Source organism: Podarcis erhardii (genome assembly GCF_964252035.2).
Source record: "Podarcis erhardii genome assembly, chromosome: 4".
In the NCBI taxonomy this organism is placed as follows: Eukaryota; Metazoa; Chordata; class Lepidosauria; order Squamata; family Lacertidae; genus Podarcis; species Podarcis erhardii.
Genome location: NC_138508.1, coordinates 91,069,707 through 91,081,266, shown reverse-complemented (window position 1 = coordinate 91,081,266; position 11,560 = coordinate 91,069,707). Strand labels below are relative to the sequence as shown.

General features: G+C 42.0%; 1 long non-coding RNA gene across 1 annotated transcript; it reads right to left on the bottom strand.

Moving 5' to 3' along the window:
* Positions 1–4,671: 4,671 nt before the first annotated feature.
* LOC309339914 lies at positions 4,672–11,030 on the bottom strand. Its single transcript, XR_014155650.1, has 2 exons — positions 10,977–11,030; positions 4,672–9,284 (listed from the first exon to the last, which is right to left on the bottom strand). It is a non-coding gene; the product is annotated as an uncharacterized lncRNA (long non-coding RNA).
* Between the last annotated feature and the right edge of the window lie 530 nt (positions 11,031–11,560).

The following is an 11,560-nucleotide window of genomic DNA, read 5'->3' as shown; positions in this document are numbered from 1 at the left end:
GAAGATCTACTGGTTAGACACCAAGATAGTTGGAAACTAAGACCATACGAGGAGTTGAAGGGAAAGCTGACGAGCTGGTTACAGTACCATCAAGTTAACGCAATATGGACAGAAGACAAAAAAACAGGAATGAATGAAAAGAAGTCCAAGTTTCAGATTGAAATAATTGAAAGCAATTCTAAGACATTATCCAAAATGTACAACATATTATTGGAATGGGACACAAAAGACGAAGAAATTAAAGAAGTTATGGTTAAATGGGCGATAGACTTGGGGTATAACATAGAGTACGAGAAATGGTCAAAATTGTGGAATGAGGGGATAAAATTTACGGCCAGTGCTGCTATTAGAGAAAACTTAGAGAAGATGATATATAGATGGTACTTAACACCAGAAAAACTTAGTAGGATGTATAAGACCGGTAATAAGGCCTGTTGGAAATGTAAAATAAAAGAAGGTAATTTTATACACATGTGGTGGGGATGTGGGGAAATGAAAAAATTCTGGAATCAGATATATAATGAGCTAAAGAAAATATTCAGATACACATTCCCAAAAAAACCAGAAGCCTTTTTACTAGGTATTATCGGAGAGGAAATTAGGAAGGAAGACAAAACTCTATTTCAATACTCAACGGCAGCAGCCAGAATATTAGTCGCTCAAAATTGGAAAAATACAAACATACCAACGGTGAAGGAGTGGCAAACAAAATTATATGATTTTATTGAATTGGCAAGAATGACCCAAAGAATCAGAAACCAAAAAAATGCAAAGTTAAAGGACGATTGGAATAAATTTATGGTCTATATTGAAGGAAATTTACGAAACTTACCAACTATAGCAGGTCAGCTATAAAACTCTCGAGGTATAAACCACATATTAACACCAGCTGTTAAAATTCAGTCATTAAAAGAAGAAATCCGAAATCGGCAGGGATGGAAGTAAGATGTTTAATGTATTAGTTTTTTTTGCTCTGTGGTTTTTTCTTTGTTTGCTTGTTTTTCTTTTTTGTTTTTTGTCTTTGTATGTGTGTGTCAAATGAAACTCAATAAAAAAACTATAAAAAAAAAAGAACTACTGGGATAAACAGCTTAGGATGCAGTGGATCTCCATCTCAGCGGGCTGATTCCCAGTCAGAGGTGCCACCATGAGGCGAAGATGTTGTGCTCGGCTCGGCGGTACAACCTCCTTTGCCCCCTTAATATTTGGGGGGGCAGAGCCCCCTGCTAAAGAATATTGAGGGGGCTGAAGACACCCAGAGGCATAGCAAGGGGTGTGTGGTAGGTGTAGTCCGCCCCGGTTGTCCCCACTGAGGGGAATGACAAAATGGTGGGAGGCACTCACGCTGGGCCTGCAGCTGCGGCTTGAGTGCCCGCCGGCTCTGCATTGCCCAAACGATCCACCCATTGCCTCCCCCTCAGCCTGAGTGGGAGGAGGCAGGCAGATGCCCAGTGCGGTGCCCCAGTGGGTGGCTGGCCCCGCCCCATGGGCAGCTGGCCCCACCTCTGGGTGCAGGGCACGCGTGCCACCCCAGGCGCCTGATTGGCTTGCTCCGCTGCTGATGACAGCCCTGCCCCCTAGAGTTGGCACACTTGTTCCCAGTTCGGTTTGAAATGTAATGTTCAAGCATAAAGCCTTGTTTTCAGTGAGAGAAATAAGCAGATAAAGAACAAGATGAAGATGAAAGGGAAGCAAGAGTTGGAAAGGAAAGAATGGGGAAGTGTTGATTCTTGTGTTTGTCAAGGGAGCAGTCAGACTACCAGGCAACAGTTACAATTTTTGGATATTATGACTGCAGTCAAAGTGCTCCAGAAAGGCATGCCATGTGGCATTCAATGAGTGCAGGGTGTCCTTTTGTATATATGTCACGCACTATCGAGATGCAATTCTTGGAGTTCTGCTACCCATTCATCAATATCAGGTGGAGAGTGGGATTTCTAGGCACATAAAACCAGTTGCTTAGCAACCAAGGCCACACATTGAATCCAAGCCACATGCATCTTATTTAGAACCTATCAGACCAAAAAGTAACCAAGCACCAAGTGAGCAAGTGAAAATTTATAGGTTGTGATTCTTTACTTGACATCCTTCCAAAATTATCTTAGCGTTCCATTTGTGTAAGAGTAGCCTTTAGCTTTCCAACTCTCCAGGAAGCAAACCTATCAAAATTGTTTCGTTTTACTTGTACAGAATGGAACCAGTAAATTCTCAGGAATACCTTTTGCTATACTAGTAAGTCTGAAATCAAGCATGAAGTAAACAATAGCGTTAAGGGCCTCTTTCCACTTTACAGGGTGGGGGGTGGGAGTTGCCTCGATTCTGGAATCTGTGAAAGACATTCGAGACCCAAATCAGAGACAAAAATTTCCACTTAGCGGTAATACAGTTTTCTTCTTTCTGTTGTTTTGGGGGTGGGAAAGGATCACACTTATTTTAATTTAACCAGTTCAGACATTTCAGAAATTATACACGCATCAGGTGCAAAGTGATTGTACAGCCAATGTTTACTATTAGCAACATGAAGGTGGCTTTTTTGTAAGTCCAGGAAATAAACTAACAACCCTTGTGAATTCAATAATTGCAAGAGTGTGAAAATGCCTCAACCAAGCCAAGCTTGCTATGGAAGAAGACAAATTTCATTATTGCTTTTAGTGACTGGTTAACACAGTGATTTCTAGTGAGTGTGAGTGTTAACATTTTGTTGATCAACCAGTATTATCCATTACCCCCATGGGGAACCAGTAGCTCTTCAGAAGTTGTTGGACTAAAACTCCCATCATCCCTGATCGTTGGCCATGATGGTTGAGACTGTCTTAAACCAAGGTGGGTGCTGATGCCCAGCTAAACTTAAAAGTCTACAGGTTCTGCATTCTTGAGTTAACCTTTCCTACTGCAATGGATTTTCTGCCCTAAAACACTTATAAAACTTACAGCAGTTTATAAATATAGCAGAATATAAATGTTATGTACTGAGTTGAATAGGATCCAAAAGGCAGCAGTCTGATTGGTCCTAGAACAATGGGATTCAGAATGCAGCAGTCTGATTGGTCCTAGAACTATAGGGTCCAGAATGCAGCAGTCTGGTTGGTCCTAGAACAATGCAGCAGTACTGTATGATTGGTCCGCAGGAGCCACCCAATCCAGCTTCAGGTGGAAGTGAATCCGCAACCTGATTGGCCTACAGGAGAATCGCAGAATTAGCCAATCACGTGCGGCCCATTGTGTAAATAATGTATATAAAGCAGATATTTTAGGGAAACTTTCATTCCTCACTGCTATGAGCTGAATAAAGAGCATGAAATCCACACTTGACTCCGAGTATATTTCAATAAATATTCAGCATGGATGCCTCAGACAAGTTGAAGAGCAAATGGGAGATTGGAGGTCAAGGGGGTAAAGCTTATCGAAAGAAGATTTCAGAGAATACAGTGAAATGGGAAGTGGGAAGTCTGAGTGGTGGTAGATCATGAGTTTTGATGGGATAAGAGAAAACTGACTGTGACAGACAGGAAATGTTTTGCCCTACTTGGAGATGCTGGGAGATTAAACTGGGACTTTATGTGGGGAAAGCAAATGGTCTACTGAGTTACAGTCATTTCCTAAGTAACGAGAGAGAAAGAGAGTAATTAGAGGAAGACCAGAAGGAGGCATCTGATGGGCTTCTCATGCTGATGCAGGAATGCTTCCAGTTCACAAGCTCAATGATGGTCTTGTGTTCTGTGTTATTCACCCAGGAACAATTGGCATGTATGGACAACCTTTGTAATGCAAATAATGAGAGTTATTTCATGCATCTTTATTATGCACCCATCTGTGTAGGAAGAATTAGCACCATCAAACAAGAAGCATAGATCCTCCATGTACAGTGGTACCTCGGGTTAAGTACTTAATTCGTTCTGGAGGTCCATTCTTAACCTGAAACTGTTCTTAACCTGAAGCACCACTTTAGCTAATGGGGCCTCCCGCTGCTGCCACTGCACGATTTCTGTTCTCATCCTGAAGCAAAGTTCTTAACCTGAAGCACTATTTCTGGGTTAGTAGAGTCTGTAATCTGAAGCGTATGTAACCTGAAGCATATGTAACCCGAGGTACCACTGATTGAGCAAAATAAACATGCATCTTAAATAGAGATTGTAAATAGAGATTTTCCTTGTAAGGGAAAATATGGCATATGGAATGGCCACCCAGTGAAGTTTCTTGCTACAATTCTTACAGATATGTTTATGAGTGGTCCAAAAGAAGATGACCTATGAGAAGTGAGAAGAAGAAAAAATATTTCCAATATGGTCAAGAAACAGATGAACATTTAATATTTTAAATAAAGAAGGAAGGAAGGAAGGAAGGGAGGAAGGAAGGAAGGAAGGAAGGAAGAATTTTGAAAGCCCTGTTGCTTCCAAATACAGCGGTACCTCGTGTTAAGAACTTAATTCATTCTGGAGGTCCGTTCTTAACCTGAAACTGTTCTTAACCTGAGGTACCACTTTACCTAATGGGGCCTCCTGCTGCCGCCACGCTGCCATGCAATTTCTGTTCTCATCCTGAAGCAAAGTTCTTAACCCAAGGTACTATTTCTGGGTTAGCGGAGTCTGTAACCTGAAGTGTCTGTAACCTGAAGCGTCTGTAACCCGAGGCACCACTGTAATGTGTTCTGAAAGCAGCTGGACAGAAGTCAAACTTCGGTCACTTCCGAACGACCTGTTTATTGATCCTGATCCGTTTGCACAAATTTCTCAGGGAGGTTAGACGATGCTGATTATTGAACACTTGTTTGGATTTGGCTGCAATGAGGTTATATGATGATACATCAAGCAAGTATCATTTCCTTTTCATATCACTTTCATTATTTAAATGGACTACAGTGTTAGACCAGGGCTGGATCTATATGGATATAAAAAAACACTACAGGGAAAAAAGCTATAAAAGCTATAAAAGCTCTCAAAGCAAAATTGTGTCGCTCCTCCTACTGCTGCAGAGGGGAAGGATGAGGGAAGCATCCCCCAGACAGTGGATGCAGTAGGAGGAGGAGGGGGCTGAGTGCCAAAGAGGAAGAGCCACCAGCCATTGAAGCTGGGCTGCTGCCACATTCAACTCCACCCATGGCTCCTCCCTCTGTCACAAGGATGCCATGTGTGTGTCATGCCCTCCCGCACGGCAATCTTCTGCTCAAGTTGCTGTGTTTGACTGTGGCCAGCTGCCATATCTCAGACTAATTGTTGTTTAGTCGTTTAGCCGTGTCTGACTCTTCGTGACCCCATGGACCAGAGCACGCCAGGCACTTCTGTCTTCCACTGCCTCCCGCAGTTTAGTCAAACTCATGTTGGTAGCTTCAAGAACACTATCCAACCATCTCATCCTCTGTCATCCCCTTCTCCTTGTGCCCTCAATCTTTCCCAACATCAGGGTCTTTTCCATGGAGTCTTCTCTTCTCATGAGGTGCCCAAAGTATTGGAGCCTCAGCTTCAGGATCTGTCCTTCCAGTGAGCACTCAGGGCTGATTTCCTTAAGAATGAATAGGTTTGATCTTCTTGTAGTCCATGGGACTCTCAAGAGTCTCCTCCAGCACCAGAATTCAAAAGCATCAATTCTTCGGTGATCAGCCTTCTTTATGGTCCAGCTCTCACTTCCATACATCACTACTGGGAAACCATAGCTTTAACTATACGGACCTTTGTTGGCACTGCCTTGCCGTGGCGAAGGGGCTTGAATAACTCAGAGAAGCTATGAACTATGCCGAGCAGGGCACCCAAGATGGACAGGTCATAGTGGAGAGTTTTGACCAAACGTGATCCACCTCGAGGAGGAACCGGCAAGCCACTCCAGTATCCCTGCCAAGAAAACTCCATGGACAAAGACAACAGACATATCTCAGACTAATGTGAGAATAAAAGAGACATATCTCAGACCTATATGTGAGAATAAAACAAGTTCCTTGGAGAGTCGATGGGATACACACCAGGTACATAGATGTTATGAAATCCATCAGACTTTGCTTTCAGAGCTACAAATGCGAGCCCATTAGTGTAAATGAGAAAGTCGGCACGCGCATTGTTTCGAGCAATTTGTTCAATCTTTGGTGTAAACAAATTTGCAGTGCTAATTGTTTTAAGTAAGCAAATTGCATGTGCTCCTCGTCAAATTCTGCTTTTGTCTTTTTGCAAGAGAGAATTGGGTAAATAAAGTGTACTTTGTTTGATTAAAGAAATCTATGGGATTTGATTTAAATGTGGTGAATGATTAAGTATGCTAACTCTGTGGGATTTGATTTAAATGTGGTGAATGTTTAAGTATGCTAAATGGATGGCAGAACTATGAATCTTCCACCAATCCCAGGAAGATCAGTGTGGGCACAGACGAAAACCACAAGCAAACCGGAGTTGTCTGAACTGCCTTTTTTTGCTAAGCCGAACAACTCTGTGTATGGTTTTTGCAATGCCTCTTTGTCAGTTTTACCCTATTTGTGACTAATATTCTTTCACTCCCCCCTTCCTTGGAGAACCCTTTCACATGGGTCAGTTTTCTTGTGAGGAATAAGCTTTGGACTGGATTCCTTTAACAGGTGTATAGCTTAAGTATCAGAGAAACAGATAGATAATTAGACAGACATTTTGTTTTTAAACCAGCACCTGTTTCCAAGAAGCATTCTCATGGAGTCTCAATGTATTTTTATTAGCAGATACATGTAAAAACAGATTTGCTGGCTCAAATCAAATGCTCTCCTCTATCCCAGTGCTTCCGAAAATAAATTCCCTCGTGGACCACTTGAAAATTGCTGAGGGTTTTGGTGGGAAACTTAATATTTTTTTCTGCCCATTTCAGCTATTGTAATATGCTAGGCTAGATATTGTATCACTTTGAATTGTATTTTTGTTGTTTGTTTTATTTCTTATATCAGAAATTTATTGTACTGCAATGTAAGAAATAAAAGAAACAATAAACATACAATTTAAAACCAATATGAATATTTAAAGCAGAGAAGTCGAGGACCACCTGAATGAAACACATGGACCACTGGTGGTCAACAGACCACAATTTTGGAACTCCTGCTCTACTTTCCTATCCAGCTACTAGCCACCAGCCATCAAAAGCTATTAATGCTTCATTCCTCAGGTATCTTCTAATCATCAGTGCCCACAGAAGAAACTAAAAGAGAAAACCTGAAACGAAACAGTCCTGACCTGATGATCATTGCAACAATATTTAACGCTTCCCAGGTAGGCTTCCATTTTGTCATTCAGATTTAATTTTCACTATACTGCCGCAAAGGAGTTTAATTAAAACCACTAATTAATCATTCAGTTGTCCTGATGCACAACTGGCAGTTAGCTTGATTTGCCATGGCACATATTTGATTGATGGGCAACATGGCGAGAAGTAACTCAGATGCATAAAATGACTTTGCGTGTGGCAAAACTTTTTTTGGCGGGGCGTGGAGGTCAAATGTGCATTGTTTTATGATGTTCTAAGTCACTGTGTTAGCAAGCCTTGAAAATCATGTTTGAATTTTATTTTATTTATTTTTTTAAAAAAAGCCCTAGTCAGAAATAATTTTCTTCCAAATGGAATCTTGGTTAAAATTGACTTAAGTGCCATTTGAAATTAAGCTCTTCATGATTCTTCAGTAGCTCAGTCCTGGAAAGGTAGTCTATGGATGTGTGTGTGTTTATGCAAGTGTTGTTCTTGGATTCCATTGAATATGATCACATATGAGGGCGAGAGGCACAACTCCACTGGTTCATAAATTTTAAACTTGAAGAGACAGTTCAAACTACCTTGCCCGCCCTCCTGTAGACAGGTCATTTAATTTCTTCTAGTTATTTCTCTTATCGAGCCCACCGACGTATCCGTGGCTAACATGTGTTTTATGTGGAATAATTTATTTTCACAAAGGAAGGTTCCTGTTGTTTGCAAAATGCATTATTCATTTTGCGTTTCGGCAGTGACAAAGCCGTGCCATGATAGCCGTTTGTGAGATAAAAGTAAATACATGTGCTTGGAATTTTTTAAGGGAAGTCTTTTCCACCTCCCTTCCTTTTCGGAATTATCGTGAAGTTTAACAGGACTGCTGTTTCAAAGGCATGGCACAGAAGTTCAAGTGGGTCTCATTTGCAACAGGGGTGGGGCAGTGGGCAGAATATACCCACACCTGTACCTTCTTTGAGGGATTAAGGGGGCCGTATGCTAATGAACAATAGAGCCATATTTATACCACATAGCAGAATGAAGTGAGGGATAGAGGAATGGAGACAAGGTTCAGTGCATTAATGAGGGCATGTAAGAGTTTAATTGCTGACACAAACGTGTAAGTACAGAGTAGGAAAGCTAAGAAGGTTATGAAGAACAGGATATTATCTTCTACAACTATTTAGAGGAACCAAGGGGATAAGGTTAATGTAGTGTAGAGCCACTTTAAAAATGAAGGAGATGAGACCTTGGTGTAGGATGTAAAATGCAGGGGAAAGTGGAGAACATTCTCTAAGGTGCTCTTAATCTATGAGTAAAAGTTTGCAGGTTAAGGGTTATTGCAGCCCAAGGTAATTATGACCAATTTTCAATAGAATATTCATCATTGCATATTCAGTAATCCCTGCTGTCCCCGACACTGATGATATCAGACTTGGGATCCGAAGCGCAACAAGCATATCGTCATTCGACTGATTACAATGAGAGTTGGAAATACCTGAGAGCAGAAACAGGACCGGGCAAAATTTTGAACCAGTCCTCATTTAAAGGTGAGGCTACCTAATCTACTCATTCTGACAAAAAATATGTGCCATGAAACACAGTCACCTATTGAAATTTGCACTTATCTGAATTTTGCCATGCCAAGTAATGTGTAAGAAAATGCACATACTAGGGTAAGGTGTGCATCAGAATGCATATACAGTGGTACCCTGGTTCTCATACTTAATCTGTTCCAGAAGTCCTTTCCAAAACCAAAGCGTTCCAAGGCCAAGGTGCACTTTCCCATAGAAAGTAATGCAAAACGGATTAATCCGTTCCAGACTTTTAAAAACAATCCCTAAAACAGCAACTTAACATGAATTTTACTATCTAACGAGACCATTGATCCATAAAATGAAAGCAATAATCAATGAACTGTACTATAAAATAAATAAGACAGTATTGTAGATGATAAAAATTAAAATTATTTTTTTTCCTTACCTGCACTGATGATAGTCATTGTTTGGATGGGGGGCTCTTATCCATCTCCACAGTCACACAATCAATCAATCAATCAGTAGCTGAACTGGGTTCCACACAGTCACAAAATTAATTGAAAAAGCCTCAAAAACAAAAACACAGAATAAATTGAATAAATTGGGGGTGGGGGGTGGGGAGCGCCAAACTTCATTGTTCCGGAAATGTGCTTGACTTCCGAAATGTTTGAAAACCAAGGCACAGCTTCTGATTGGTGCAGGTGCCCCAGAAACAATAGCCAACAGCCACATCGGATGTTCGGCTTCCCAAAAACATTCAAAAACCGGAACACTTACTTCTGGGTTTTTAGTGTTTGACAACCAAGGTACCACTGTTATTCATGACAGCAGCATACAAAGACTGTCATCATTACCTCTTACTGTGGAAAACCGATTAAGCAAAAATAATTGGCTATTACATCTGCAGCCCCTGCTCTTGAGGAGGCTCATTGGTGCTTTCCCGAACTTTTGATGAGTGGTTTGTCACATCAAATAGGTGGCCCCTATGCCCACATCCCTTTTCCCCTTTGTCCTGCCTCTCAACAAAATTTTGCTTCTCGCAGCCCAAAGTATTGCTGCTAATTGCAGCATGCCGAAGGCACATTCAAACCGTTTGGCGGCGCTATTCTTTCAGGATCTCTCAGCATGTAGGAAATTAATTACCTTGGAGACTGAAACCACAGTATATACAGCCTGTCATAAAGGCCTGTACTTTTCATTGGACTAGTAGGATAGGGTTGCCACATTTCAAAAAGTGAAAATCCAGACACAAAAGTTGTTGCTTTTTTTTCTTTTTCTTTTTCTTTTTTCTTTTTTCTTTTTTTTTTTTTGCAAAATCTCAAAAAAGAAGGAAGTTTTCGAGCTATTTTTAAGGTAATTTGCCAAGAGGTAATTTTAAGGTAATTTGCCACTTCCACGATTTCTACCCAGACACAGTTTCCGGTGGCCGAATCCCAGCTATGTCTAGGAAATTCTGGACATATGGCTGCTAGGATATTTCCGTTCCACCTTAAAATGGAGCAGGCTTTGTGAGTCACAGAGTCTGCGTATTTCCTGTTCACAGGAAGTTAATGTTTTGTTATTGCTTTCGTTTCTCTCTCTGTGCCTGAACACGCAAGCAGGCAGTCATGTTTTTTTCTTTGTTCTGACCAACACTGAATAAACTTCTAAATAATGCTCTCCTGCGTGCATCTTTCGCTGTGCGAATTCTGCTGAAAGAGCGTGCATCAGCTCTGGAATGTGGCAAGCTATTTTCTGGAGCTCGTGTCGCTAATTGCTGATACTGTATCTACGGGAGATCGATGGATCATCAGGAGGCGACGTGGGGGCCATGATGTGCTTTATCTCCCTGGCAGTATCCCAACAATGGCAACCCTATACTAGGACAGACTCTGCCTGCTTTAGGTGTACTGCCAACGCTGTTGTCTAATCGCTTACTTGACTGAGGTGGTCTTGAGTGTGTTCAAGTACCCCAGGAGGTTGGTATTGAGCATAGGAGCCAACTCTTAGAGGCTGACGTCCCTTCAGGTCCACTAATCAGTGCTATTTTTCTTGAAAAAGAAGTGCTGGAACTCATCATGAACAATTTCTCTTAGAATGGCCATGGCACTCACCTGAGTTGACGTGCCAGAACTCACCTGAGAGGATCTGGAACCCTCACAGGTGCTGGAACTGCATGCCAGAGAGTTCCCCCTGAAAAAAGCCCTGCCCCCAATAAAATATTTGAGGGGTCTGGGGGACCACAAAATTGATGCTGTGATTATGTGGGGTAGGGCTTACCTCCCTCCTCCTATTTGATTCAAGTTGGCACCCCTGGTCCTGGGAGGCTTCAATGCCAAGGCCACATTGACTGGGCCAGCTTGAGACTTCATGGCCTTCATGACAACAATGAGGCTGTCACAATTTGTCATCTGTCACAATGCAGAAGGCATAACCTTGATTTGGTCTTTACCTCAGGGTGTGAAGGGGATATGGAGCAGGTGTTTTAAAGTAAAGGTAAAGGGACCCCTGACCATTAGGTCCAGTCGTGACCGACTCTGGAGTTGCAGCGCTCATCTCGCTTTATTGGCCAAGGGAGCCGGCGTACAGCTTCTGGGTCATGTGGCCAGCATGACAAAGCTGCAGGAGCTTGGACTGAGCAACAGGAGCTCACCCCGTCGCGGGGATTCGAACCGCTGACCTTCTGATCGGCAAGTCCTAGGCTCTGTGGTTTAACTCACAGCACCACCCGCATCCCACGTTTTTGTTTTAAAACGATGTAAAACCATTCTAGTGGGCGGCTGCTGCTACTGTGGCTTAGGAAAGACTTTTTCATGCCTTGTAGACTGGGTGAAGTGCCCTAGAGATCATTGAGCAAATAAGGA